The sequence below is a fragment of the Scyliorhinus canicula genome, chromosome 1 (genome assembly GCF_902713615.1).
Source record: "Scyliorhinus canicula chromosome 1, sScyCan1.1, whole genome shotgun sequence".
NCBI classification, from domain to species: domain Eukaryota; kingdom Metazoa; phylum Chordata; class Chondrichthyes; order Carcharhiniformes; family Scyliorhinidae; genus Scyliorhinus; species Scyliorhinus canicula.
In genome coordinates this window covers 45,926,474-45,952,533 of record NC_052146.1, presented here as the reverse complement: position 1 = coordinate 45,952,533, position 26,060 = coordinate 45,926,474, and the positions used below count along the sequence as shown (strand labels likewise).

The following is a 26,060-nucleotide window of genomic DNA, read 5'->3' as shown; positions in this document are numbered from 1 at the left end:
AGCATCACCAGTGAACAATTAATGAACGCGAAGAGGTGTTGACTCATCCTCCCAATTGCCTGCTTCTAACGCCAAAACACAGCAGCTTTGCGGATAAGAAGGCATTAATTCATCTTCATTTGTTAATGTTAATTGGAAGAGCCTGTCAGGGCCTGTAGGTGGGGATTTATTGATGCAGTGGTTGCGATTTAGAGGAGAAGCTCATTAAAACCAACAGCAGTAAAGTATAGCTAAAGTTTGCAGCATCACGGAGAACAAAGCAAGCATGTACACAGTGGCAAATACTTTAATGCTGCTGTATCTTTGGAAGTTTACACGCAAGCAGACTGACAATTAAACTGTTTTAAAGCTGGGAAATGCATCCATAGAATCCCGACAGTGCAGAAGGAGGCCATTCAACACATCGAGCCTGCACCGACCTCTGACTGAGCACCCAACCTAGGCCCACTCCCCCCCGCCCTATCTCCCCAACCCTGTAACCCCACCTAACTTGCATATCTTTGGACTTTCATAGAATCATAGAAATAGAATCATAGAAATGACAGTGCAGATAGTGGCCATTCGGCTCATTGAGTCTGCACTGACTTACTGTGAGAGGAAACCGGAACACCCAGAGGGAACGCATGCAGACACAGGGAGAACATGCAAACACCACACTGTCACCCGAGGCTGGAATTGAACCCAGGTCCCTGGCGCTGTGAGGCCATTTAGAGCTATGCTATTATTGTTATAGGCTTGTGGGAGCATAGATACTCAGCTAGAGGGAATTGAACATCTATTAGGTGAACATAACTGCATTAGCAAAGTATTGACAAGAGCCATGTATTTGAGCATCATTGTGATCAAATTTCAGAAACCAGATTTAGTGACCCTTGGTGAAAACTCCCTTGTTGATTAGGAAAAACTGAGGAGAATGGGAAGGTTTCTAGAATAGATCATAGAATTCCTACAGTGCAGAAGGAGGCCATTTGGCCCATCGTGTCTGTACTGGCCCTTACTCCAATAGAGCACCCTACCTAGACCCATTAGCCTGGCCCTCTGGATTACTAATCCAGTGACAACACCAGTAAGCCACCATCTCTCCCTCCAGATTTTATTGAATTCAAATTTCGCAATCTGCAGTGGTGGGATTCGAACCCAGGTCCCCAGACCATCACCCTGAGCATTACTAGCCCAGTGATAGACACTACACATCGCCTCCTCATTAAGTCCAATAGAAGGGAAAATTGAGCTGCATGTGGAAGTGAGTCGGATCTGATATGACCCATTTTACTACGTTAAAGAGGCTATACTGGAGCAAGTTATTGCTGCAGTTGTTGATATTGTCCATTTTACACCATCACCAAAAGTTACAGCTGCTCCCCACAAGTGAGGACAATATTAGGCATGGCCGAAATAATGATGCCCCCCCCCCCCCCCCCCCCCCGCCCCCCGGCAGATCCCATATTATCAGCTGCATTCCCATGTGAAGAATGATCATTTTGGTGAAATAGTAAGAGCAGTGAAACTCTGTTAGGAGAAAGCACTGCCCACCCATGGCAGACCACAAACAACTAGACTGAAAACTCTCATGAACTTTCTGAAGCTTAAATTCCAGCTTTTTAGTGACTGTATTCATGAGTCAGTGCATCAATTTTAATTCTCGTCCTTGTTTTCAAATTCCTCCATGGCTTCACCTCTCCCTACCTCTGTAATTTCCTCGAGTTAGGAGTCCGAGATCTTTGCACTTCTCCAGTTGCCACTGATTTGAATCGCTCCGCCGACTGCAGCCATGTTTTCAGCTGCCTGGGCCCTAAGCTCTGTTCCCTCCCTTAGCCTTGCTACCTCAGCCATCTCATTTTAAGATGCTGTAAACCTATCTCTTTGATCTATCCTAATAACTCCGTATGTGGCTCAGTATCAGATGCCTGTGAAGCAAGCACCTGATTATGTTTTACTTTGTTTACGGCCACGTGTAAATACAAGTTAATGTTGTTGAATGTCCTTAGAACGGGGAAATACTATTTATGTTGAACACAATGCACTGAAACAAGCAACTAAACTGCAGTAGAGAGCCTGGCTTAGACGGAGAAGTTCAAAACATGGCTGCTGCTTTGGGTGACTGTGCTGAACAGAACGATGATTGCAGATCAAGTGAAATCAGCGTTCTGGAACTAAATGGCGACACTCTGAGGCCTTTGCCCTGCTACAGTCACTCACACGAGAAAAAACGAACCTTGAGATGGGTGAAGCAACATCTGCATTTGGCTTGACGGTGCAGTAGAAATATCTCAGGAATTCACCAAGAGTGAATTTCCTGCCTCATTTCAGAGATGGATAACAGTTCATCCGTTCCTCCATAGACCAGTTGTTTGCTCTGCTCCCATTTTGCTCAGTTACAGGTGGATGTGAGGACATTCTGCCCACACTATACCTGCTACTGTGTTTTTTTGACAGCAGCCGCTGATTTAAAAATAGGTATACTTATTGGAGTGCGAACAATAGGGGATAGCAGTATTGCATGCAAAGAATGCAAACATGTTCCTGACATCCATCACTGCGGTGGTGGACAGGAGGGCATTACATTTTATAAGTGTGGTGAACGTATTGTATTAACCATTCACCATGTGTGTTACTATATCATGCTGTTGCCCATGTGGGCTCCACCTATGGACCATTGTACGATATTACATGGAATGTATCAGGTTGGTGCCCTTGTGGGACCGCCCCTTGAGGGGAGGTATAAAGAGCAGCAGCCCTGTAGGCGGCTCTCAGTAGCAGAGCAGTCGCAGGCAGGCACTGTTCTAGTCGATTAAAGCCACAGTTAACATCTACTCTCTGTTTCGCGTGAATTGATGGTCGCATCAATGTAATTGACTACACCACCACATGGAATCGGCCCTTAAACCTGACCGAATGGAACTCGACCCACAAGCCACGGAGGCCAAAGAGATTTTTTTGCACTGGCTCTGCTGTTTCGAGGCCTACCTCGCCGCCTCCTCCTCGCCTTCCATCTCCGACGATCAGAAGCTGAGCCTCCTTCACACCTGGGTGAGCCATCGAATCTCTGTACAACTCGAGGAAGCCTCCACTTATGCAGATGCCCTCGTGATACTGAAGCGCCTATACGAAAGGCCAGTGAACGAGGTGTACACGCAACATCTCAATACTCACCGCCAACGCCCTGGGTAATCGCTGGAGGAGTACCTACGCGACTTCAAAGTCGTCGCGCAAAGTTGCAACTACCAGGCCGTTACAGCTACTGAACATATGGACCTCGTCGTCTGGGACACCTACGTGGCTGGAGTCAGGTCCAACTACGTGAGACAACGTCTACTCGAGAAAGGTGCCCTCGACCTGGAGGAGACGGTAAAGCTAGCCTCCTCCCTAGAAGCAGCGTTCCAAAGCCTCAACGCATTCCCGTCTGATCACACGACCCCCTCATGGGCCCTCGACCAGAGAGTACCCCAGGCCTGTGCCGCGCAGCTGCCCGCCAACACGGGGGGCTACCCTGCTACTTCTGCGGCCAACATCAGCACCCCAGGCAACGCTGCCCGCTTCGGGACGTGAACTGCAGCGACTGTGGTAGAAAGGGACATTTCGCTAAAGTTTGCCTGGCCAGGTCCAAATCCTCAAAATCACAGGCCCGACTCTCAGACTCACAGGCCTGCAGACCCCGCAATGTGGCTGCGTGCCTGCCGGCACCCCCACCCCCCCCCCCCCCCCCCCCCACCCCCGGACGTGTCATCGGCCTCGTGTTGTCCTTGGGGCAGCCATCTTGAGGCTCACACAACATGCGCAACTCACGGGGGCTGCCATCTTGGCCATCGTTGCCCACACAGCCCGCCCCGTGCGACTCATGGGGGGCTGCCATCTTGGACGCCATCTTCCTCGACGCCCGACACGTGCGACCGACGGGGGCAGCCATCTTGTGACCACCCTAGCACCTCCGACCACGCCGGCTACCCGCAACTCAGCGCAGTCACCCTTGATCAGTCGCGACCCAAACACCTCCGGAGCTCCATGATGACCGTCCGGATAAATGGACACGAAACGCCTTGCCTGTTTGCCTGTTTGACTCTGGGAGCACGGAGAGCTTCATCCATCCAGACATGGTAAGGCGCTGATCGCTCCCAATCTTCCCGGCGCATCAAACCATCTCCCGCTTCTGGGTCGCACTCGGTGCATCTCCGGGAGTGCACTACCGTAACCCTTGCAATACAGGGCGCTGAGTATGCCAATTTTAAGTTATATGTACTCCCCGACCTCTGCACTCCTCTCCTGTTGGGACTGGACTTCCAGTGCAACCTCAGGAGCCTAACCCTGAAGTTCGGCGGGCCCCTACCCCCACTCACCGTATGTAGCCTCGCGACCCTGAAGGTCAATCCTCCCCCGCTCTTCGCAAATCTCACCGCCGACTGTAAGCCAATCGCCACCAGAAGCAGGCGGTATAGCATCCAGGACAGGACTTTCATCCATTCCGTGGTCCAGCGACTCTTGCGGGAGGGGATCATTGAGGCCAGCAATAGCCCCTGGAGAGCTAAAGTGGTGGTCGTCAGGACCGGGATAAAGACCCAGATGGTTGTAGACTACAGCCAGACCATAAACCGTTAAACGCACCTTGATGCGTACCGCCTTCCCCGGATCGCAGACATGGTTAACCAGATCGCACAACCGGGTGTTCTCCACGGTAGATCTGAAGTCTGCATAGCACCAACTCCCAATCCGCCCGGAAGACCGCCACTACACGGCCTTTGAGGCAGACGGCCGCCTCTTCCACTTCCTCCGGGGTCCCCTTCGGCGTCACAAACGGCGTCTCGGTCTTCCAAAGAACGAAGGACTGAATTGTGGACCAGTGCGGGCTGCGGGCCACATTTCCGTACTTGGACAACGTCACCATCTGCAGCCACGACCAGCAGGACCACGATGCCAACCTCCAGAGATTTTCTAAATCGCCCAAACCCCTAACCTCACTTACAACAAGGAGAAATGCGTTTTCTGCACAACCAGACTAGCCATCCTTGGCTACATCGTGGAAAACGGAGTTCTAGGACCCGACCCCGACCATATGTGCCCCCTCCTGCAACTCCCCTTTCCCCACTGCCGCAAGGCCCTGAAAAGGTGCGTCGGGTTCTTTTTCTATTACGCCCAGTAGGTCCCCAACTATGCAGACAAAGCCCGCCCACTAATCAAGGCCACCATCTTCCCACTGGCGGCCGAGGCCCGCCAGGCCTTCAGCCGCATCAAGGCACATATTGCCAAAGCCGCGATGCGCACGGTGGACGGGTCTGTCCCCTTCCAAGTGGAGAGCGACGCGTCAGAGGTCGATCTCGGCGCCACCCTCAACCAAGCAGGCAGACCGGTAGCATTTCTTTCACGTACCCTCAACGCCTCCGAAATTCAACACTCTTCGGTCGAAAAAGAAGCCCAAGCCATCGTGGAAGCTGTGCAGCACTGGAGGCACTACCTCGCTGGTAGGAGGTTTACCCTCATCACCAACGGTCGGTAACGTTCATGTTTGATAATACGCAGCGGGGCAAGATCAAGAATGATAAGATCTTGAGGTGGAGGATCGAACTCTCCATCTATAATTCCCGTACCAGCCTCCCCGAATAGGCGCCGGAATGTGGCGACTAGGGGCTTTTCACAGTAACTTCATTGAAGCCTACTCGTGACAATAAGCGATTTTCATTTTTTCATTTCATATAGTATATCGTCCTCGGAAGCTAAACGAGCCCCCAGATGCCCTGTCCCGCAGCACGTGCGCCAGCGCGCAAGGTGACCGACTCCAGGCTATACACGACGACCTCTGCCACCCTGGGGTCACCCGGCTTCCCCACTACATCAAGGCCCGCAATCTGCCCAACTCCACCCAGGAGGTCAGAGCCATGACCAGGGACTGCCAAATCTATGCTGAGAGTAAGCCGCACTTCTATCGACCGGATAAGGCCCACCTGGTAAAGGTATCCTGGCCCTTTGAGCGCCTTAGTATCGATTTCAAAGGGCCCCTCCCCTTCACCAACCGCAACACGTATTTCCTCAACGTCGTTGACGAGTTCCCGCGCTTCCCCTTTGCAATATCCTGCCCCGACATGACCGCGACCACCGTCATTAAAGCCCTGCATAGTGTCTTCACCTTGTTCGGTTTCCCCACGTACATTCACAGTGACCGGGGCTCCTCGTTTATGAGCGCCAAACTGCGTCACTACCTGCTCGGTAAGGGCATCGCCTCGAGCAGGACTACCAGCTATAACCCCCGGGGAAACGGGCAGGTGGAGAGGGAGAACGTGACTGTCTGGAAGGCCGTCCTCCTGGCCCTACGGTCTAGGAATCTCCCAGTTTCCCACTGGCAGGAGGTCCTTCCTGATGTGCTCCACTCTATCAGGTCCCTCCTTTGCACGGCCACAAACGAGGCCCCCCATGACCGCCTGTTTGTTTTCCCTAGGAAATCCACCTCAGGGGCCTCGCTTCCGTCCTGGCTGAAGACACCGGGGCGCGTCCTACTCCGCAAACACGTCAGGAGCCATAAGTCCGAACCCATGGTCAAGAAGGTCCGACTCCTTCACACCAAGCCCCAGTACGCATACATAGAACAGCCCGACGGCTGACAGGATACAGTTTCCCCCTGGGACTTGGCACCCGCACCGCCACTACCACCGCCACCCAAATTACCCTGCCCAACCTACACTGACCAGCGTACCCACCCCTACATGGCACCCACACACCCTCCTGCCCCCCTCCCCCTATCACCGACCACAGGAACAAAGCTCCAGAAGAGACACTCCCGGAGGCCACGTCTGTCCCCGCACTGGCAGCTTCACCACCCATGCCCGCACGGATGAGTTCGACACCCGGGCCAGCTGCAATATCAGAGCTTTGGTGATCACAGCGCATGATACAGGCGCTGGACAGCCTGAACCTGTGAACCCTTCACCCCTGCCGGACTCAATATTTCAACAGGGGGTGAATGTGGTGAACGTATTGTATTAATCATTCACCATGTATGTTATTGTATTATGCTGTTGCCCATGTGGGCTCCACCTATGGACCATTGTACGATATTAGATGGAATGTATCGGTTGGCGCCCTTGTGGGCTCCGCCCCTGACTCCGCCCCTTGAGGGGAGGTATAAAGAGCAGCAGCCCTGTAGGCAGCCCTCACCAGCAGAGCAGTCGCAGGCAGGCACTGTTCTAGTCGAGTAAAGCCACAGTTTACATCTACTCTCTGTTTCGCGTGAATTGATGGTCGCATCAATAAGGCAACCTGTCTGGTGATCAGTTGCACTCTGCAGTCCCATAAACATTGATATTGGAAAATAACATTGAGATTTGCCTTGATCTGCTGTCATCGTTCTGTTCACCACAGTCACCCAAAGAAGCAGCCATGTTTTGAACTGCTCCATCTAAGCTAGGCTCTCTAGTGCAGGAACATCTACTGAACATATTGAAATTAGTCTGACCCATTGGGAATGCACCAGAGCAGAAAGTCACGCCCACTGAATGAACTTGATGATGAAGTCCAAAACCTTCCGAAATGGAGAGAAACTGCCGGATCAATTTCCATCCCTGATGTGCGTTAGGACTTGAGGAAGTCCTTGCAGATGCACATTTGCTATACTTAGACAGGAAAATCTAATTGCCAGTTGTGCCAGGGTACCAGGCTGGAAATGCCAAGGTGCCCAGGTGGCAGGTGAGTGCCAGAGTACCACCCTGCCCTGTCCCCAACCGCCCAGGGGTCCCTTGTACTCTGCGAGGCCACCGAGGTGTTGTTACACCTGGTCCACGTTTGTGTGGACCAATACTAAATGGCCCCGAGTGAGGTCTTGCAGAAGCCAAATATATTATTTAACTATGCAGATCTGGATCTCGGCCAGAGGGCACCAAGCGGATCGAGCCAGGTGACTCACGATCGGCCCAGTGCGGAGTCTGGTTGGGGGCCCTCCCGGGGTTCACCCAGCGTGCCCTGTACACGATCGCTGAATTGCGATGAATAAGTCAGCTGAAGTTCCAGGCACAATGGAACCCCCACATTATTTACCACCCCGGCCAATGATGTTCACCCCCATCCCCTGATAGACTATGAGGGAAGTGTCTTCAGTTCATGCTGCACTGGAATTAGGACTTGACCTCCTGACTCTGCTCAGCCTGCATCCCTGCTGGAGTCAGCATCGGGAGGTGCAAAGGCTCTTGTGTAAAATGGCAAGTGAGCAAATTCAATCACAGTCCGCATTGTCTCTCAGACACTGATTGGATGATCTGGGCCAAATTGTAAAGATTCTGGTTTTGAATTTACTTTAAATTTGCTTTTTACAAAAGTGAACCTCTAGCTTGAGTGCCCAGAACTGATTAAAAACCTCACCACACCCATGTGGAAATCCTTTACTTATTTTATTAACAGATACATCCAAAATAACTTTGCACATTACCACCCTCATAATGTACTGTGCAAGTTCCAGGTATAATGCACTGTGCAAGTTCCAGGTATAATGTACTGTGCAGGTTCCAGGTATAATGTACTGTGCAGGTTCCAGGTATAATGTACTGTGCAGGTTCCAGGTATAATGGACTGTGCAGGTTCCAGGTATAATGTACTGTGCAGGTTCCAGGTATAATGGACTGTGCAGGTTCCAGGTATAATGTACTGTGCAGGTTCCAGGTATAATGTACTGTGCAGGTTCCAGGTATAATGGACTGTGCAGGTTCCAGGTATAATGTACTGTGCAGGTTCCAGGTATAATGGACTGTGCAAGTTCCAGGTATAATGGACTGTGCAGGTTCCAGGTATAATGTACTGTGCAGGTTCCAGGTATAATGTACTGTGCAGGTTCCAGGTATAATGTACTGTGCAGGTTCCAGGTATAATGGACTGTGCAGGTTCCAGGTATAATGTACTGTGCAGGTTCCAGGTATAATGGACTGTGCAGGTTCCAGGTATAATGTACTGTGCAGGTTCCAGGTATAATGTACTGTGCAGGTTCCAGGTATAATGTACTGTGCAGGTTCCCGGTATAATGCACTGTGCAAGTTCCAGGTATAATGTATTGTGCAGGTCTGTGGTATATTCAAATCATTTAAATACAATAAGAAAATGATTCCAACGTGGAAATGACCTAGCGAGATAACCCTGAATGGGTTTTTAATATGTTTGCAAGAATTTTGTTAACATAGAACATACAGTGCAGAAGGAGGCCATTCAGCCCATCGAGTCTGCACTGACCCACTTAAGCGCTCACTTCCACCCTATCCCTGTAACCCAATAATCCCTCCTAACCTTTTGGACACTAAGGGCAATTTAGCATGGCCAATCCACCTAACCTGCACATCTTTGGACTGTGGGAGGAAACCGGAGCACCCGGACGAAACCCACACAGACACGGGGAGAACGTGCAGACTCCGCACAGACAGTGACCCAGCCAGGAATCGAACCTGGGACCCTGGAGCTGTGAAGCCACAGCGTCTGAATTAAAATAACAAAGGAAGGAATTTCACCCCAATGTTTTGAGTCTTCATATGTTATTGACACTTCGACGCAATTTCAGTACCTTTTCCGAAGTTCCGGAATTAAGAAAACCCATAATAAGCAAATTGTTATAGCTGGAGCCAACACTTCCAAATTGCAGGATTTTTTCCAGCTCCCGCTTTAGACTGGAAACCCTATTCGCAGTCTATGACTCTGGTTTAACATTCTCAGGCAGATTATATTGTAAAGACTATGTTAAAGAGCCATGTCACCTTGTAAAGGGTATTGCAAACACTTCACCAGCTCTGTAAACACATGAGTGTGCAGTGGCGCGACTGCTGATATATTGATATTGTTCTGCTGGTAATCGTGGCTGCCAGTACTAATTTTTAAAGTTTAATTTAAAACTAACACTGTAAGGAAAGTAATGAATTGCTGTGCTGCTACATAACAACTAAAACATTTCTCTTGTATTTTTTTCCTGTGGTTTTCCTGTACTCCCTCAGTGCTTTCCCCGTACATGCACAATTGGCTAAATGCAGTAAAGAAATGTGTGCAAACAAACTGTTAAATTCCAGGGGGATATTATGAACAATACCCTTTTTTTCACTTCTAATTAACATCTATTCGCATCAATTTTCTTCAGCCTTCTTCTCCTTTCAAAACAACTGGTATTAAACATCTTCGTTAACACAATATGTGAACGCAAGGTATAAACCTCTGGGAGTACACACTCTTGGTTAAATAAATTCTTCACGATGCTTGCAGTACTTGCATTAATATCCCAAGCTTTGCTAAAATATTTGAACAAGTATTTGGAACAGGTATTTTACTTAATTGAGAAAGCCAGGAAGAGAGAGTACGTCCCTCCAGCCAGCGAAAACGGGGCCAGGGTGAGTAAGGGGCTCACCCAGTGGGTGTACAAAACTGATCAACACTGAGACTTCGGGGAATAGGAGGAATTTAAATGCAAAACCGCTGGGGTAAATTCTCACAGCACCCAATGTTTCCAATTTCCAAGGGATATCTGCCACTGCCACAGTGACCTCTCACCCGACCGACCAAGAGTATTTTTGGCCCACATGCCTTTCACTCGTAGTTCTGAATTGCTTCACCACGTAATGGCGAACGTGCCTATTCTACAAACTGTCTCCGCAATGTGAAACTTAGAGAAATAGTTAAGGTTGCAGTAATGACTGCATGTTGTACAATGTAATTAGAATATTTAATTCAAGCAAGCTTTACGGGGAAGTGTATTCCACTTTCTATTTCCATACAGAGTTGAAATTAAACCGGTTGAGGAGAGCAATTCACTGCTGGATGAGGCATGGAATAATAATTGAGTCTGGAGCCATAGCTGGATGAAATAAATATAATTAAGTTATAAAACTGCCTGGACTAGTTTGTCGGGCCACTGTAGAGAGTTGATTATCTAGAGGTTTACAATGAATCACTACTCATCAAATGACACTCTTCATTGACGGATTTTTCCATGTTTTTTTTATTAGATTATTGACTTGTCCAACCATTCCCTTCCTGTATCCGAACATCTCTGGTATTAAAATGGGTTCTTGGAGACAACAGCCAGTCCAGTGAGCATTGTCTTCTGATCCCATATTGTCCAGACAATCTTAGGAGCTACTTCAATACTATTGACAGATTCTGGAAGAAATGCGAGGAAGCAGCAGCAAAGATTAGGCAGAATTACCAGTCAGCGTAACTGGATATAGCCCAGCAAGTATAAAGCTTCTCAGAGCTCACATTGTATCTACTTCTTCAGTTCACGCCAGCAGCCGATTTCAGAGGTTTTTAAATTCAGGCTGTGGAGTAGATTATTCAGGTTTTTCAAGGCATTTAGCCAGCATGAAGACTCCACACTGTGACTCTCAAATCCAGCTGGTACAGAATTAGTGGCACACTGCACATACCTCTCATTTAGATGAACAGTCTCCAGTTCTGCCCACCGTAAATGGCATAGCATAAATGTTGGCGGATAAGTCGACCTTTGAAGCCTCAAAAAATCCCTTAAAAAACGGGAATTGACTTATACGCTGAATATAATAGTGAACCATGGGTATGGGTGGTCACCATTTTGAATGTCATCGGCTTCTGACGTAAACATACCTTCACAGACCGTCATTACACAGCCGGTATCACCCGCTTGATCTCTTGCGAGTATAATATGTCATGGCTGAAAAGAGGGGTCGTCTTGTTTTCCGAATATATGCAGGAAGTATGGGGCACAATTCAATTAAGAGGAAACAAAGTTCCATAGCGAGCACATTTAACCGGGTGTATCCCGGCACATGGATACACATGGCTATAAAACACCAACCACATTAGATAAGGGGCCTAGGGAGGGAACGCGTGGCCAAGGCCACATGTTCCTCCGTTTTGCCAAACATGGTCCTGACGTGGTGGACCTTGTGGTGGGCCAAGGGGATAACTCCTTAAGAGAGTTGCCCCCACAATGCAAAGCATGAGTATGTGCCCACCACACCCCCATCAGACCCACCAGAACCCCCCCAATTGGAGAGACCCCCACCAGCGACCCGCCCAATTAAAGAGATCCCCTTAAAGAGACCCCCACCAGAGACCACCTAATTAGAGAGAATCGCACCTGTGCAATACACCTGTTGGCTCAGGCAGAGGGAGCAGCACTTGTTAATTCAGTAAAGAGGAAAACAGTCAACTGTTCAAACCCCCTCAGATCTTTGCAAGCCATTCATTCATTTCTCTGTGATATTGCTTTTCCTGTACTGTGATTGACAGCTTCCACACAGACCCAGCTGTTTGCATTGTTTCATTCATCTCCTCCATTCACCCTTGAGTGCCTTTCAAGTACCCAGCTGTGAAACTAACCACAATGTTTATAAACATCTCACTATGATTGACAGCCCCTGGACCACATCAAAGACAGTTCAATGCTTTCTGCAGAGAAAAAGAGGAAAGGAGAGCATTTAAAGTACTTAACTGGTTCGTTGCCGTTGACATTTTGAGCGGGCAGTCCGATAGCGGGATTCCCTAGAGAATCCGTTGCACTCCTCACCAGGCGTAAATTCGCATGGTTGAGAATTTGGATTCACTTTCTGATTTGCGCTCCCAGCTTGAGCGCAAATCAGGTGCAATTCAGCTTCGGAAGGAGAACATCGGATTGGTTTCTCTGTCGCCTGACGCCGATTTTGTAATCGGTAATCGGGTGGAGAATCCCTTTTTACGATGGAATTGGGGGTGCCGCCTGTTTTTGCATGCTCCACCCCCTCCAAAACGGTGTCATCGAGGAGTGCGCCACACGCCTTTGGGATGGGTGCTAGCCCCTCACTGATCGGAGGATCGGTGCTGGGGCGCCGCCGATTTGTTTGACGTAAAATGCGACAGACATAGCCTGAAAATCGGAGACTCCAGCCCATAGTTTCCCAAACAGAGAATCCTACCCTACAGGTCCAGTTCTGGGAAAAAGATAGTGCCTGCTGAGTAAGAATTCTGGGAGACCACCTACTTGGGATTTTTGTTAATCAGTGAATAGCAGATTAAAAACTATGACGAGCTATGCAGTATGTTTTTATTTTATTGTTACACTCATCCTGTTTCTATTCCTGTTGTGATTATGCTCCAAGTGGTTGACAGGATGGGAAATTGTCATTTTGGCCTTCATTGGCCAAAAGTTTTATTCCTCTGAAAGGTTCAAAAGGGGTCAAATGGACAAAAGGGTATATATACATCAGCAGAATCTAGCCGATTGTGAAATAAAACATATAATTAATGAAGGCCCAAACCATGTGAGAATGCCACTGCCACAGAGTCAAGCTGGATACCAACTTGTTGAGGACATAAGCATGTGTGCTGTTAATACCCAGTGAGTTAACGCAGAGCAGGAAGATCATCATTTGCTGCCAGTAGTGCCGTGTTGGAGCTCAATGCTCGAGCTAACATTCCTTTATAACCCTGCCCTACTGAACATGTGTGAAATCACAGAAAAGAACGCACCCCCTAGCTACAATTTGCAGGTTTCTGGCTGTTGTGACTCCTGACAGTATCCTGCAAATGCTCTGAGGCTTCTGGTCATGTGGTAACCCACCCAGCCCGCCCCACTCGACACCTTCATATCCCAGCAATATCATCAGGGGGATGGGCGTGGCCATGCTCAATCACCAGCCCACCAGGTGTTGGCACTCCTCAGTGCATTCCTTTGAAGCAAGCCCCATAGCAGAGGAAGCAAGGGATCAGCCCCAAACAAATGACATATACACCGCTGCCACTGGAGCCCTCCCAGGCACACAGCCGCTCTCAGAGTAAAAGCTTTACCAGTGACACTCTCAGCTTGTCTATCCCTGAGGATCATGAGATGTCTCCAAGCCCTGCCTGCCTACCGTGTCCCTGATCCCATCCATCCCATCCCCGACCAGGAAACATGACCAGCTCCCTGTCACAACCTGTGTATAGAACCCAGGCTCCACATCACACTGCAGCTAAGCTCCCAGCAAATGCACACATCCCTCTCTCACCCCTATCTGTCGGACCTGCCCACACACCAATCTCTTAGCTTAGAGTCACATGCCTACAGAATATGAACGTCTCCACGATACAACCAGTTGCCACCCTTCTGGCAGAACACAAGGCTCACCCAGTGAGGGGACCAACAGTAGACCTCACTGGGAGAAACAGGACAGGGTCCACAGAGCCTCTTGCTAACACCGGTCACAGCAGTCAGCGGTACTCCAGGCTGCAGGGATGGGCTTTGAGGATAGCGGATCCCCACGTCACAGGCCAGCTGCCAGTCATTGATAGAACAGGAATGCAGTGCGGACTACATCATCTCAAAGGGGCAGTGGTGGTTGGTGTGGAACCATGTTGAGGGTGGCGCAGCAGTACAATTCGGTGACCACGTTACCTGGTGACATTGTCAAAGGAATCCTTATCTTGCTGAAATGCTCTGTGCATGATGGCACAATGGTTAGCACTGCTGCCTCACAAACACCAGGGATCCAAATTCAATTCAGGCCTTGGGTGACTGTCTGTGTGGTGTTTGCATGTTCTCCCCATGTCTGCATGGGTTTCCTTTGGCCCACAGTCCAAAGATGTGCAGGTTAGGTGGATTGGCCATGCTAAATTGTTCCTTGGTGTCCAGGGATTATGCAGGTTGGGTGGGGCTCCAGGGATAGGGCAAGGAAGTGATCTTGGATAGGGCACTCTTTCAAAGGGATGGTGCAAATCCGATGGGCTGAATGGCCTCCTTCAGCACATAAGAATTTTATGGTTCTATGGCCTCTTCCCGCTCCACCCTCAGAGACATGGATTTTGGACTACAACCAGCAATGCTAGCTAGTTACCTGCTGCTGCTGTCGTCACAGATGCACAGTGGCAAGAGTACCAGGGCCAGCCCAGGGAGGACGTTGCATGAGAGGAGCATACCGCAGAACAGCAGGAGCAAACTGGCGAGGCTCAAGTGGCGGCTGTCCACCAGGCCAAGGAGGAGGTACGAAGGCGGTGCCACATCAGGCCACGTGTATCCTATTGGCCCCTGCCCTTTGAGGAACTGCCAGACCATGTGTGACAGACCACACCGACTCCAGCTCACCAGGGGGACCAAGTGCCACTTGTGCCAGATGGTGGCGCAGCCCCCCCGACTTCAACACACACCACCCAAGCCAAAGCTATCTTTCCTGAGCCTCTAACCTTTCCCTGTTTCTTAGTCCTTCCACTTCTTCCCTCTGGTCTGGTTTGTCAGGATAGTGGGAGTTGTGCACAGACGGAGGATGATGATGACTCACTGTGAGATAAGCTCTGATGCTCCTCATCGTTTGACAAAGTCTGACTCCTGGCTTTAACATACCACTGTCGCCCGAGTGATTCCTGCATGTGTGCTAATAATTCCTTCTCGTGTATCTTGGGACGAGGGTAAGGCTTGCAGGAGATGGTGAACGGTAGGGACTCACTCGCTGAGGATGCTGTCATACAAGGCAGGTCACACTGCTGCCCCTGTGCCCCGCCAGTTCTCGATGAGGGTGTCACCATATGGAACATTCATGCATCATAATGACATGTTACCCTGTTCTACCCACTGCCCAGCCAGTGTCAGGTGGGGGGATTTGGGGGGGCTCAGGTGTTTCACAGCCTCCCTTGGGGTACTCGCTGGCCCCCGGGATACTCCATGGGATGGAGGGGGAAGCCGTAGTGAGCTCTGAAGGACCCACCATCACCTGGCATTACCAGTCCTGCAGGCCCACTCTCACTGAACCATAGTGTCACTGCCCTAAGCCATGGGACACTCAGACTGGGTCATGTCCCACACCCAGTGGGCCATGTCCATCTTAAACTCAGTCAAGTCCCTCTGTGCCTGTGACATGTTCCTCTGTGACTGGCTATGGTAATTCAGCACCCGGCCAATACTCTTGATGCCCGCAACCATGAGCCTTTGTGAATGGACTAAGCTCTGGAGCACCGTAGCAATGTCCATCTGTACCCAGGCCTGTGACTGGGCTCGCCTGTCCTGAGCCTCAGCCATGGACAGCACAGTGTGACCCAAACCTTGGACACCCTGACACATGGCACCAACATCTTTCCCCAGGCCTTCCACCATAACGGCCTCTTTTTCAGTGTTGGCCTGGGTGCTATGTACTGCACCATCTCCTGCAGCTGAAGGTGAGTGGACTCCTCCAGTGGTACTTGCAGGCCCTGGAATGTTGTTGACACTTTCTCCTGTACATTCTGGCTCTGAATCTGCATCTGCACCAGTGATGGGATCATCATTTCTGGGGCGCTACATCTATTTGAACAACAGCTGTGCTCTGGGATTGGCTACTCCTACGACTATTCGCTCACTCGGGAGTTCCTGCCTCCTCCACCTGATGCTCTGCATCATTTGGGTGGTGCTTACCTGGGGTCTGATCACTAGCATCACCTACTGATGTGAGAGTCTCTGTGATGGTGGATTGTGCAAGTGAAAGCAGTGCCAAGACATCGGGGCCTTCCCCGGAGACGTGTTCCAGGGTGTTCTGAGGGTCTGGATGGGGGGCAGCCACACCGAATGGCCCGGCGTTGTCTGATTGGGATCCTGCGGGAAAAAAGACATGGGGTGGGATCTTGGGAAGGACTGGTCTGTGGGAGAGGGGTGACTCACTTGCTATAGGGACATCACCTGAGCTGCTCGAAGGAGGGCGTTCATCTTCTTACAGCATTGCATGCCAGTCCTCTTGGTGGAGTTGGTAGCACTCACAGCCTCTACCACCTCATCCCAGGCCTCATTCAGAACCACGGGCTTGAGTCTCTGCCCCACCTGTATGACACTCCTTTCCTCACTGGCATCCATTATGCGTTCAATGTCAGCAACCAGGAACGTTGGTGCTGGTCTTTGTGCAGCCATCTTGACTGAAATAATAGTCTGTGCTGAATGGAGCGCTTAAAAGCTGCCCATCTTGTCAGCTCTGAACGTGATGCACATTGGCTGCATGCTGGCTCATTTGCATAACACGCATCGCTCCTTGCCAGCGCCCCGAATGGCAACATGCAGTTACCATGATTCTCCACCGGTGGCAGTCTCCAGAACGGAGAATCAAGGCTAAAATAATAAAGAACAAAGAACCACACAGCACAGGAACAGGCCCTTGGTGCTTCAGAATTCCACCCCCCCACCATCGCATATGATAACTGACAGCAGTTTTGAGGCTCAAACATTTTGACTACCAAGCCTGCAGAATTTCGCATCTAGATCATATATAAGTGAATCAATCCAGTTTATTATCTTGACAAAAATTATTTCTAAGGAATAATATACATTCTGATTATTTCTATTCTTCATGGCGATGACAAAATAAGGTAAATTTAGGTAGATAACCGGAGGGAAGTCCTCATCAGCTACAATCCAGCACAAGTGGACCTCGGCAGCTTGCATTTATATAGAATCTTCAGTGTATTAAAATGCTCCAAGGGACATCACAGGAGCTTTATAAAGCAAAATTGAAGGCTGAGCCACGTAAGACAATGTTAGGGCAAATGGCCAAACACCTGGTCCATTAAGTAAGGAATTGCAGAGCTTAAGGCTTTGGCAGCTGAAGGGTCAGGCCAGAATTGGATGAGTACAGATACCTTGTGTTAGGATACTGAACCAGGCCCCAACATTTGTAGGATACCGAAGTAGACCCCAACATTTGTTAATCCATAAAACTGTGAAGAAAGGATACTTCACCCCATGAGTGATTACTCTGACCAATAAGTATCTTATACATTCAAACCAACTTTAGTTTCTGCACAAAATTAACCACATTAACATCAAACAAAATAGCTTTACAATTATCAGTTAAACAGTTCTTAAACGCAAGGAAAATCTTATTATCTATACCTGCTACTAACTCCAGTTAAGCAACTCAATACAGTTTAAATGCCACTTATAAATAAAGTTATCAAACTGATTACTTGCTTAGTTGCATCAAGATATTTTGATAGAGAGACCCTTTCAGGAGCTTAACCAGTATACTAACAACTTAAAATCCTTCTGTCTATCAAACTCAAATCCTATGGCAAATTGCAAAACTGGAAACAGATCTGGCTCCTCTGAAATCATCTGCATTCCACTAAGATGTCACATGACCTGCTGAGCTAGGATTAAATCTAACTATTCATAAGTGATCTACTATCCAGAGAATCTCCAGCATTCATAACAATGCTCCATTAACCCTCTATATGTAAACAAGTAAATGGTTAGAATCAATCTTGACCTCACATTTTAGACTCCTTAACTACAGCTTCAGCAGAGACTCAGCCTGGATACCTTAACCTAGATTCTTTAATGACAGTACTGCCACAATATAAAATATAATATATAACAATTTCTACATTTATCACACTCGACAGGAGAAGAATGAAGAGATAGGGAAGTGTGAGGCCCGTAGGGATTTGAAAACAGGATAAGAATTTTAATATCAAGACTTTGCCTGCCCAACAGCCAATGTGACTCAGCAAGTACAGGGTTTAAATTGGACCTGGCATGAGTAAAGACACGGGCAGCAGAATTCTGGATGAACTCCAAGTTTATGGAGGGCAGAATGTGGGAGACCCCGTAGAAACATAGAAATGTGGAAAATAGGTGGAGGAGTAGACCATTCGGCCCTTCGAGCCTGCACCACCATTCAGTATGATCATGGCTGATCATGCAAACTCAGTATCCCACTCCTCCTTTCTCTCCTTACCCCTTGATCCTTTCAGCCACAAGGGCCATGTCCAGCTCCCTCTTGAATATATCCAATGGACTGGCACCAACAGCTTTCTGTGGTAGAGAATTGCACAAGTTCAGAACTCCCTGAGAGAAGAGGTTCTTCCTCATCTTAGTCCTGAATGGCTTACCCCTTATTCTCAGGCTGTGCCCCCTAGTTCCAACATCAGGAACATTCTTCCCGCATCTAGCCTGTCCAGTCCCATCAGGATTTTATATGATTCTATGAGATCCCCTCTCATTCTTCTAAACTCCAGTGGGTACAAGCCCAGTTGATCCAGTATTTCTTCATTTGCCAGTCCTGCCATTCGGGAATTAAACTGAACCTTCACAGGCCACCCTCAATAGCAAGAATGTCCTCCCTCAAACTAGGAGAACAAAACTGCGCACAATACTCAAGGAATGGTCTCACCAAGGCCTTGAATAACTGCAGCAAGACATCCCTATTCCTACACTCAAATCCTCTCGCTATGAGGGCCAGCATACAATTAGCTTTCTTCACCACCTGCTGTACTGACATGCCAACCTTTAGCGACTGTTGCACCATGTCACCCAGGTCTCGATGCACTTCCCCTTTTCCTAAACTGCCACCATTCAGATAATAATCTCCTTTCCTGTTTTTGCCATATTCTCACATTCACCCACATTATATTGAATTTTCCCACTCAGCCAGCCTGTCCAAGTCACCCTGCAGCCTCTTTGCATCCTCCTCACAACACACACTGCCACCCAGCTTAGTATCGTCTGCAAATTTGGAGCTATTGCATGCAATTCCTCCGTCCAAATCATTAATGTGTATTGTGAACAGCCGGGGTCCCAGCACTGAACCCTGTGGTACCCCACTAGTCATTGCCTGTCACTCTGAAAAGGACCCGTCTCTGCTTCCTGTCTGCCAACCAGTTCTTTATCCACATCAATACATTACCCCCAATACCATGAGCTTTAATTTTGCTCACTAATATCTTGTGTGGGACCTTGTCAAAAGCCTTTTGAAAGTCTGGATACGCAACATCCACTGGTTCACACTTGTCCACTCTACTGGTCACATCCTCAGAAAATTCCAGAAGATTTGTCAAGCATGATTTCCCTTTAGTGAATCCATGTTGACTTGGACCAATCCTGTCCAAATGCTCAGTTATTTCATCCTTAACAATTGACTCCAGCATTTTCCCCACCACCGATGTCAGGCTAATCGGTCTCTCATTCTCAGTTTTACTCTCCCTCCTTTTTTAAAAAATGGAGTTAGATTAACTACCCTCCAATCCATTGAAACTCTGCCAGTGTTTCTAGAATGCTGAAAATTATCACCAATGCGTCCACTATTTATAGAGCCACTTCCTTAAGTACTATGGGATGTAGCGCATCAGGTTTTAATTCCATCTATTTCCTCAATACAATTTTCTGACTAATAAGGATTTCCTTCAATTCCTCCTTCATGATAGACCCTCTGTCCCCTAGTATTTCCAGAAGGTTGCTTGTGTCCTCCTTAATGAAGACAGATCCAAAGTATTTGTTCAACTGGTCTGCCATCTCTTTGTTGCCCATTATGAATTCACCTAATTCTAACTGTCTTCACCAGCCTTTTTCTCTTCACATATTTATAGAAGCTTTTGCAGTAAGTTTTTATGTTTTCTGCAAGCTTACTCTCGTATTCTATTTTCCCCTTCTGAATTAAACTCTTTGTCGTCTGCTGCTGAATTTTTAAATTCTCCCAGTCCTGAGGCTTGCCCCTCTAACCAATTTATATGCCTCCTCTTCGGCTTTAACACTATCTCTAATTTCCCTTGTTAGCCATGTTTGAGCCACCTTCCCCGTCTTACTCTTGTACCTAACATTCAGCTGGGGAAGATTGGTTGCAACGAACTGCAATCCAAAATTGTCTCACACATACTCATTTTATACCCAAAGAATGGGCAAAAGAGTGTTGAATTTCTTCCCTTGGTGTCAACTTCAAATTCCTTTCTTTTAATGGCACACGTTACCTCATGTCACCCCATATCGTTTATCTTCTGCTGTAACACATATAATCCTACAAACGTATTCTCTTCTCAATTGTGTTCACACATTCTTGACTATTACGCCACAAAGAAGATTTAGAAAAAGCACAGGTAAATCCCATTTTTACAAAACGGGTTGGGTCCGAGTGTAATTCCATAATAAAGGATTTTCCTTAAAACAGGTATTGTTTGGTTCACCCTCAGAATGATTGTAAAATAATCAGAGGGCAGAGAAATGGTCAAACAAAAAGATTGATTTTTTTTCCCAGCACAGAAAAACAAAGAGGAATCAGCAAACGATTAAATTAAATAATTTCCATGAGGGAATGCTTCAGTTTAATCAATGGAAAAAACAAACCAAAATAACACTCACCCCAAACAGGCAAGCCTGTCCATCACACCGGCATTTCTGGTAAAAATGAAATGAAAAATGAAAATCGCTTATTGTCACGAGTAGGCTTCAATGAAGTTACTGTGAAAAGCCCCTAGTCGTCACATTCCAGCGCCTGTCCGGGGAGACTGGTACGGGAATCGAACCGTGCTGCTGGCCTGCTTGGTCTGCTTTAAAAGCCAGCTTTAGCCGAGTGAATTAAACCAGCCCCTAAATTGGTAACTTTGGGATATACATGTAGCTCATATTAACATTGGGTTTGGGGACACATGGGGCGGGATTCTCCGGCCCCTGCCGGGTCGGAGAATCGCCGGTGGGGGCGGCGTGAATCCCGCCCCGCCGCTCCGTAGCCAGCTGCCGAATTCTCTGGGGCCGGCTTTTTGCTGGGGGCGGTAATCGCGCCGCGCCAGTCGGGGGCCGTTGGCAGTGGCCCCCCTCCCCCGCAGATTCTCCGGTCCCCTCTGGGCCGAGAGGCCGCCCGCTTTTGGCCAATCCCGTCGGCGTGAATTACACAAGGTCTGTACCGGCGGGACCTGGCTCTGAGGGCAGCCTGCAGAGTCCCCGGGGGGGGGGGGGGGGGGGGGGGGGCACGGGGGGATCCGGCCCCGGCCCACAATCGGGGTCCACCGATCTGCGGGCGGGCCTGTGCCGTGGGGGCACACTCTCCCTCCGCACCGGCCTGTGTAAAGCTCCGCCATGGCCGGTGTGGAGAAGAAACCCCCTGCGCATGCACAGGAATCAGGCCTGGGAACACGCTGGCACTCCTGCACATGTGCCAACTTGCGCCGGCCGGTAGAGGCCATTCGGCGCCAGTTGGCGAGGTGCCAATCACTCCAGCGCCAGCCTAGCCCCCGAAGGTGCGGAGGATTCTGCACCTTCCGGGCAGCCCGACGCCAGAGTGGTTCACGCCACTCTTTGGCACCGGTACGGCCCGACTGCCGGAAACCGGAGAATCCCGTCCAAGATCTGGAGATTCCAGGCAGCTTCTTCAGATTTTCCACCTATAATGTCAGTAGGAGATCAATGGAACATTTGAAGAAATTGTCATTAATGTCTCCTCGCAGGGAGACTTCACCACTTTGTTACCGCAGTGGAAAAAGGAATTGTTCCTCATAAAGATTGAACATTGGCCTAGATCTTTCTGCAGTGAGGCATCTTTCACTGCACACCAGCTCCATTTAGTCATTCACCTTCAATTCGCTCTGTGCCACTGGTTGCTAGTCGTGTGAGTTGTTGGTACCAGAGGTCAGTGGAGAATTACCATTATTCACCAATTTGCAGGCAGGAGAATGATTTGCTCTTAACTTTTTTTTTGCCGAACATAACACAGAGACAACAGTAAAGTAACTTCTTGACCAGGGTGCAGATTATTCTAATTTTAATCCAGGAATCGGCAGCAGTTGCTGCTTACATATGAAAGCTATATTACACATGACAGGAATTCAAAGCATGATCAAACTTGTGGAAAAAGCATAATGATTGCTCGTCACCAGCAAATGAGTGGATTCACACAAGGGTTGGGGGGAGAGGCTACTTTCTAAATCCTGACAGACTGAAATGAATTTACTCGATTGAGTTTACTTGAATGGGGATTTACTCCCATTCAGGATCTGTAAAATATCCATGTAACAAATCAGTTTAATCAGTGAAACAAAACAGATTACTTGTGGAGAAGGGTCATATTGGACTCAATGTTAAATTTGCTTCTCCCTGCTCAGATGCTGCCAGACCTTTTTCCAGCACGTTTAGTTTTTAATTCCAGCATCCACAGAATGTTGCTGTTACTTTAACGGGCAACCTGGTATTGTCTTTAATGTGGCACATGAAGAACCATCGAAACATGTTAAATGCTTTCAAATTGGCAGCCCAATAGAAATATTAATTAACTCATTTCAATTACTTCATTGCAGCCATTTCTTGTCAGCCACAGGCTGGTTGACCCCGAGCTCCAGTTGTTCCATCCGAATAACGGCTGGCACCTTCAGCCCACACTTTCATTGCCAGCGACCTTTGGGCCAATAACTGTGGTTCATTAGCTTCCCTCAATATTCACAAAGCTGAGAAAACTGTTTGATTTCTGTCAGTCTGTTGGAGATGGAGATGGATATGGAAAAGGACAAACTGACAGAATGAACCTTTCAAGAAAAACAGACAGATGCACCATTAGGCAGGAAAGTGTTGCGAGGAGGTTAAAAAACCATGAGAATAGGGAAGGGGAACTCTTCCCCTGCCTGTAGAACAGGGTGAAAAGAGTTCTTTAACTCAAGTAAAATGCTCCATCTGTGTGGAAAATCAGGGGATACCCTTTTATGTCACATCGTTATACCAGATAAAGTTGTACTGGTTGAACTGAGGGACTTTGATCATAATAATTCCTGAATATCCTTTTACCATGCTGTGAAATAAAATTGCTTAACGATCCAAACTGAGCTTTATCTCATCTGGTGTTTATTCAGTCTGCCTTTGGCGAGATTGAAGAAATTCACATGCAAAAACCTGCAAGAGATTCAAAGCAGATCAAAAGGAGAGGGTGTTCATTATCACAACCATCATTCATTGTTCATTTTGACACCAATCCAGGCACCTGTATAGTATTTCATCACATTCTAGACTTGTACCTTGTGGCGGTGGTGGAGAGAAATGGGTGAATCAGGAGGTAAGCTACTGCCCAGCTTCTGAATCGCTGCAGCAACCATGGCAATTATATGGCTGCTCCCATTGAGATGCTGGTTATTCTGGTGATGTAGATGATGGGGAATTTGGCTAAAATAATGCCATGGGGCTTTCTTTTGTTGAAGATCACCATTGCTGGGCACTTGTGTGCTGCAAATGATACTTGGCTTTTATTTGCCCAATTTGGCTGTCGTCTACTGCTGCGTGCGAGGAATGGACAGTTCGATTATCTGAGCAATTGTGAATGGAGATGAACAATCATCAGTGAAGAACCCGTTTCTAACCTCGGGGGAGATCTTAGTTGAAGATGGTTATGCCCAGATTGCTGTCCGGATGAATCCCTACAGAAATGACCTGGGGCTGAGACAATTGGCCTCCAACAACCATAACCAACTTCCTTTTGCGCTAAGTCCAGTGATGCTGCACTCAGTTGAATACTGTCTTAATGTCAAAACCAGTCACCCTCACCTCTGGAATTCAGGTTTTGTGGCCATATTGGACAATGGTTCTAATGAGGTTTGGGATAAGAAGTCCTGTAGGAACATGAAATGAACAGGTTATATGTGAGTAAATGCCACTTGAGAGCACTGTTAACAACTCCTTCATCACTTTAGGTGGATTGGCCATGCCAGATTGGTCATGCCAAATTGCCCCTAGTGTCCAAAGGTTAGATGGGGTTACAGATTTATGAGGCTAGGGTGGGGGAGAGGGCCTAGGTAGGGTGCTTTATCAAAGGGTTGGTGCAGACTCAATCGGTCGAATGGTCTCCTTCTGCACTGTAGGGATTCTATGAATTTGACAACGATTGAGAGTAAGCTGTTAGGGAGATAATATACCAGATTGCATTTGTTGATATTTGTGTGGAAGAACAGAACTGGGCGACTTTGTGCTTTGTTGGGCAGATGCCAATGTTGTGGCCATGCTAGAACAGCTAAACTAGGATGGGCAAGTTGTGGAGCACAGGCCTTTAGCACTATCAATGGGATATTGTCAGCACCCTATGGCCTTTGTTGTGTCAGTACACACGGCTATTTTCTGATTTTGCATAAAATTACTCCAAGAGGCTGAAGATGGATAATCATGATGTTGCAGAGCCTAGGAGAAGACTAAATTAAACATTTTTCACTTGATGGTTCTGGCTAACGATGGTTGCAAGCTCTTGTCTATTGCACTCAAGTTCTGGGCTTTACCATCAATGGCAATGGATATGTTGTTAGAACCTCATATTTATCGCTCATTTGTCTACAACCATTCGTAACTGTACATGGCAGGGTGGCAGAGCTTTGATCTAATCCATCACTCGTAGGATCAACTAGTTCTGCATGCAGTTCACTGCTTTTAGTATTAAGTCTGCATGTAGCCCTGGATTGCAACTGCATCAAGTCAGTACATTAATTTCAGATAGACCACTTGCTGCTTCTCTTTAGTTTTACACTGAGTGTTTAATTGTATTCAGGTGGTGGGAATTAACTGGGGAGTCACTTCTGTTCACACAGATAGGAACACAGTGGGTCAGTTTTGTTTCGTTCAAATTAAGCACTTAATTGGTAATTTAGAAAAGCAGTAAAAATAGGAGCACATTCAAACTGTTGTTATCGGGTATGGAAGTGCACATTTCCACTGTCTGCCTCTATAAATAAAAGCTTATATATGTGTAAAGGTTAGGCCCAGTTCTGTCCTTCACTGTCTGGCTATCTTAAATAGAGCAATCCTGACATGCTATTCGACACTACTCATTGCTAGGAATACAAAGTCCGCTTTTTGGGCCCATTTGGTAGGTTGTTTTACGAAGGCCACTTTGGTGACATCGTGGCCTTTATTCAAAGGCACTTAGTGCCAAAAATGAGCCCCCACGAGATTCTCAACATTACTGGCTGCCTCTCCGTCTGATTCATCTGACTCGTGCCTCAGCAGCTCGTCACTAACCTCACCTCTCACTCCCAGACAAAGAACAAGCGTTCCAACGCGCAGACCGGCTCCTCGCTTTGGGGATGGCCACTTCAGAAAGCTTCTCGACGCTGTGGATGAAAGGCGGGCTTCCCTATTCCCCTGAGGGAGGGGTGTGGTCGGAGGACCAGCAGCAGGGTCAGCAATGCCACCTGGGAGGCAGCAGCTGTCAGTGGGCAGCTTGGCAAGGAGGATCACCGTCCAATGTAGGAAAAGGACCAATGACCTCCAATGAGCTGCAAGGATAACTTACCACTTCTCTCCTGGCATCAGTTCTGCCTGCCACCCCTCAAATTTCCGCACCACCCGACAATTCAACGGCTGACACGTCGCACCCTCCCCACATCCAAACTTTATGCTTGCTCCTCAGAACCCCCTGGCACCCATCAGTACAACCCCTTCATAT

At 48.2% G+C, this 26,060-nt stretch overlaps 1 protein-coding gene across 3 annotated transcripts in view; it reads left to right on the top strand.

The window, feature by feature from the left end:
• LOC119962282 (transmembrane protein 132C-like) overlaps positions 1-26,060 on the top strand; it is a 1,347,532-nt gene that overhangs the window by 1,305,373 nt on the left and 16,099 nt on the right. The gene's annotated exons all lie outside the window — the stretch shown is intronic.